Genomic DNA, 6301 nt, shown 5'->3' with positions numbered 1-6301 from the left:
AGTTTACTATAGCATCATGCAGAGTTAACCAATCCATACCCAGAATTATATCAAACTCGTCGAATGGTAGCAACATCAAATCAGCCGGAAAACATAAATCTCGAATCATCAACGGACAATTCTTGCACACTTTGTCAACCAAAACACACCGCCTGGGGTTCGATACTTTAATTACAAACTCAGTGGACTCAACAGGCAAAGTCTTACTGAATACTAAAGTCTCACACACATAAGAATGAGTCGAACCGGGATCAATCAATGCAATAACATTAGTATCATAAAGAGTGAAAGTACCGATAATAACATCCGGAGAAGAAGCCTCCTCCCGAAAGCACGGATGGCATATGCTCTGGCAGGTGCACGAGCCTCAGATCGAACTGCCGTGTCCTTTGTTCCTCTCTGACTACCACTTACATTACTCAATTGCCTCGGCGGTCTACCTCGTACTGCCACATTACTCGGTCTGGTATTCTGCACAGTGTTTTGCTCAGCTACCATCGGACACTCTCGAATGAAATGATCCTTTGAACCGCACTTAAAGCAAGACCGATCATGAAATTTGCAATCTCCAGGATGCCATTTCCCACAAAGCTTGCACTCTGATCTATTTTGTCGAACACTACCAACGCTAGCAACTGAAGTAGCTCGTGAACTCACAGGGGGTCGACCTCGATCATACTTTAGAAACCCTGCAGTAGCTTTAGATCGGCTATGATCCTCTCTAGATTTCCTTGAGGTCGACTGAAATGATTTACTGAATGATCTTTTACGAGAATTTCGAGCTTCATAGTCAACTTTCCTCTTCTCTTTCCCGAGCTCCTCAGCTTTACAAGCTCGTTCAACAAGTACTACGAACTCTTTTATCTCAAGTATACCAACTAACAGTTTAATATCTTCATTCAGCCCATCTTCAAATCTTTTACACATGATAGCTTCAGTCGAAATACATTCTCGAGCATATCTACTAAGTCTCACAAATTTCCGCTCATATTCTGTCATTGTCATACGACCCTGTTTCAATTCAAGAAATTCCTTATGCTTCTGATCAATGAATCTCTGGCTGATATATTTCTTACGAAACTCAATCTGAAAGAATTCCCAGGTCACTCGCTCTTTCAGAACCACCGATACTAGTGTAATACACCAGTGATATGCAGTGTCCCGTAGCAAAGATATGGCACATTTCAAGCACTCATCAGAGGTGCAAGATAACTCATCAAACACTCGAATAGTATTAGCAAGCCAGAATTCAGCTTGCTCAGCATCATCATCATCAGTAGCTCGAACTCTTGACCCGTGTTTTGAATTTTGTCAACGGAGGCTTAAGTAATCTCATCGATCACTTACTTGAGGTATAACGGGAATCGAAGGTAGATTAGTCGGGGGTGGAGGTTGTTGTGCAACCGGATTAGTTCGGACATATTGAGTAAACCAGTCATTCATCATTTGGTAGAAGGCTTGTTTAGCCTCTCCCTCCTGGTTACTCGAGGTCGGTCGAGAATCTACCGGCTCTGTCCCTTGTGCGGGAGCAGGCGCTATACTCTCAACATCATCGGCTACGGCTCGATCGGGATCCATTACTATACGAAAACACATTTTTAGATGTCAGCAATCATCACACTATCTCGGTATAAAAATTATGGCATGTATAGCTAGACTCATACACACTACGTTAGTCCAAGAATCGACTAAACCGTAGCTCTAATACCAATAAAATGTAACACCCCGACCCGTGTCCATCGACGGATTAGAGTTACGAGGCATTACCGATCAAAATTTAATATCATAAATCGAGCAATTATCCAAACATTTATGTCATTTCAATTTACTAACTATACTACATATAATACAAATATTATTTTCAAATTAGGCTTAACTATACTAATTTATAAAACTATTTACAAATATGCTAAACACATCACACAAACATATAAATAACCGAAATTTTTGCATAAGCTTAAACATCATATATATATATATATATCAAATAGATCACAACCATAAAACCAAACTTAACCAAAATGAATAAGCCATTTTCGCATGGCTCAAATTCACACATCCCAAAATTAAACATATAAACTAGACTATACATGCCATAGGTTCGAATTCAAAATTTATAAAATACCAAAGACAGTCGATAGTGTGATAGACTATGCTGATGATCCTCGAGCTCGTAACGCGACTCCAAAATCTATAAAACAGAGTAAACAAATACAAACACACATTAAGCTATTAAAGCTTAGTAAGTTATACAAAAAAAAATCATTTATATATAAATGCATAATAATACTTATTCCATCATTAAGATAAAATAAACCAAATATCCTAATATTTCATACCATCTAACACTTTAAATAATAATAAAAAAATCACATTGTATTTTCATATAAACAAACCATATGGCCAAATACACATAAATATTTAGCAAAGCCAAATATTCAATAAATCATTATGTCAAAACATGCTTATATTCAAATGGTAAACTCATACTATATATTTCATTTGAAACTATTATCAAATTATAACAATGAACTTACCTTAACACTAATTAAGCAAATGGCTAACACATACCGAATAATTTAGCTTTTACTATTACTCACATAAGATTTTTATAACATAGAGACTTGTATAAAACACCAAAGATAAAGCTGCTAGGCACAAAGCCCGATACATTCCACCGGCACAAAGCCTGCTAGACATAAGGTCTGATACATTTCACCGGCACTAAGCCTGCTAGACATAAAGTCTGAAGTAATTCACCGGTATCAAGCCTGCTAGACGTAAAGTCTGAAATAATTCACCGGCATCAAGCCTGCTAGACGTAAAGTCTGAAATAATTCACCGGCATCAAGCCTGCTAGACGTAAAGTCTGAAACATCTTATTTTCAAACTATATATATAGTATATAAAATCCATGTATAGAGATTCAGCTCAAAATTCATTACTTATATTTTTAAAACACATGGATATATAAATCTCCATCACCAAATCTAACTTGATAATTCAATAATTCAACCAAAACATATTTGTATATATAACCTCATACTTTTGATTCTACTACTAATATCATAAGATTTAACTTATAATATACTATGTGTCTTTAACATTCAAACATATTAAAATAATCTAAGCTAATAATTTCATACCATTTATTCAATACAAAACTTGTACATTTGCATATCGTTCACATTTGACTTCATGTATACATATATAATTCCAAACCTAATTTCAATTCAAGAAATTAAACATGTACATTTATACATATTGAATCTACCATATAAATATATAAATTCATACTCAATTTCAAAACATAAACTTATACATATATATATGACATATCTAAATTCAATACACAACACATATATCTCGCATACTCATTTGAATCTATATATATACAATTATAACATACATATACCACAAATCAAATCCAAGAGTTTATATATAAATGTACTTATATAATCATTCAAACCTTATACATATATATATACATATGCCTTATACATATCTTTGATTAATCTAATAATTTATACATGTATATACTTATACATCGTTTATACTTGACTAAATTTAAAGGTTTATATAAGTATAAACCTATATATATATTCAAACATTAATAATACATGTAAATCATTCATACTTTATTTTATTTCAATCAATATGCCTTTAAATTTAAGTTCAACAAAATACAATACATTTACATACCTATATATCGATTTAACAACATTAAATAGCTATTAGACTTACCTCGGATATCGTGGACACGATCGACTACTCGACTACTTTCGTTTTCCCCCGATCCAATTCCGTTTTCCTCGTTTCTTGATCTAAACACATTTAAATTTAACCTTTTTATTCATCAAAATATTCAATTAACTCCAAAAATACATAAATGGACAAATTACTATTTTGCCCCTAACATTTTACACTTTTTACAATTTAGTCCATTTTGCACAAAACACAAAATACATAAATTTTGCCCACATTATGTTAGGGCCGAATATTTCATAGACCCATATAGATCCTTGCATGTCATTTATTTCATCTTTTAGTCCCTCAATTAAATATTTTTTACAAATTAATCCAAAATAATTAAATTCATCAAAAATTCAAGAACACACATTATAATCTATCACATATCTTTCATATTTCATCATCAACTATTACCAAGCTCAAGTATTCATAAATGGCATGTCTCAAAATCACTATCAAATTCTAAAATTAAAGCATGGGCTAGATATAACACAAAGCAACGATCACAAAAGCGTAAAATCATCAAAACCGAAACCAAACATACCTTAAATCAAGCATCAAAGATGGCCGAATAGCTTGGTTGTTCTTCTTTTATTTTCTTTTCTTAGTTTCGAGTAGATGATAAGGAAATAAAAGATGATGGTGGTCTTTATTTGTTTAATTATAATATTATAATATACTATATATTATAACATTTATAATTAATATAAAAACTATATATATATATATATATATAATACACATAATGCCGCCCACTATTCTTATTAATGGTTAAATTGCAAAACTAAACCTCCATATTAAAAGAACAACCACTATTCAGCCCCTTTTTAAAAATAACCATTAAATTTTTATTTTACGCGATTTAATCCTTTTTATTTAATCGGACACTCAAACGGCGAAATTAAAGCACGAAATTTTTACACTAGTAAATTCACACATAATAAACACAGAAAATAATATTAAAATATTTTTTGACTCGGACTTGTGGTCCCGAAACCACTATGTCCGATTAGAGTCAAAACCGGGTTGTTACACAACCATCCTTAACAAGTCAGGAGATAAACTACAATCTTTGTCATTTTCAAAGCCCTGAGATCCCTCTGAACACATTCCTCGCTCAAAAGGAAAATCTAGGTCTATAGCAGAGTCATTCACGTCATTGATATCTAGGGACTTATAATAAGTACCAAAGAATATACAAAAGAAGTATAAATTTATGAATAATTATTTATACAATATGATTATGAATGAATGATGTGGAAGAAAATCTTAAAGAATGAAATAATCAGAAATAATTATTCAAAAAGAATGAAAGAACATTGGCTCAAAAAGGAATGCAAAGATGTATTTTATTAGACACCATTTTTTTTATGAAAACGGGGCCGACTTGGATTTTGAAAATGAAAAAAAAGGGAGTCGCCACCAATCCTTTTTAATGAGGTGTGATTGGATCACCTCGAAAAGTGGTTGTTTTTAATAAACAGTTTGATTTTATTAAAACAACTATTTTGGTCCACGAAATTCAGAAAACGGGTTCGGGAGTCGGTTACGTACGAGAAAGGATTAGCACCCTCGTAACGCCCAAAATTGGTACCTAGTTGATTAGTTAATGTCTTAACGTCAAAAATCGAAAACTTTGAAGAATTTTAAAATTAGGATCCTTGTATTAAAATGTTGAAAATTTTGGGGGAAAGAAGCACATTTCATGTTAATCGAGAAAAAGGCATCATATCCGATGAAGTTAGGACACAATGTCTCGAATTCCGATCGTGAATGAATGCCGAAAATTTAAAAGATAGTTAGCTATCTCGAATTTAAAAAAGGGATCACGACCGATAAGTTAGGACACGATCTTTTTATTTTCGAGATCATTTAAAACTTGAGTTTGAAAAGATTCACGTATTTAGATTTATTGTGAAAATCGAAACCCGATAAGTTAGGCACGACTTTCTCAAATCTAAATGCAAAATAATGCCTTTATAACTTAAAAAAAACCCTTATCTCGGGAAAATATCGTGCCATATCCAATGCGTTAGGACACAACGTATTGAATTCCCGATAATGAGCTTTTTATTATTTTTTTAAAAGAGTAATCTCGATTATTTAGATTCAACGAAGAAAATCGGAACCCAATACGTTAGGGCTCAATCCTCTCGAAGATCCTAAATACGAGTATTGCCTTTATTTTCAAAATTTTATATTTTTATGAATTCGAATAAAAATCAATTTAATGTTACTTGGATACATGCGTAAATGCCACATTAATTAATGAGAATTGTGGATATGATAATGTGAGCATAAATAATATGAGTAACAATAAAAGAAATAAAATACATAAAAAAAAAACAAATCAAGCATATATGAAATAATAAATAGATAAAAAGAACTAAAGCATTTCTTAAAATGATAACGAACACATAAATAAATAAATAGAACAACAATAACAAAATGAATAATAAGAGATAAAGTATTAAGGTATATATATTTAAATCATATGAAAATAAATAAATATATATATGAATATGCGTATGTGTTCATAAAAGTATAAATA

Source organism: Gossypium raimondii, chromosome 7 (genome assembly GCF_025698545.1).
Source record: "Gossypium raimondii isolate GPD5lz chromosome 7, ASM2569854v1, whole genome shotgun sequence".
NCBI lineage: Eukaryota > Viridiplantae > Streptophyta > Magnoliopsida > Malvales > Malvaceae > Gossypium > Gossypium raimondii.
Note: the sequence above shows the minus strand (reverse complement) of the source record.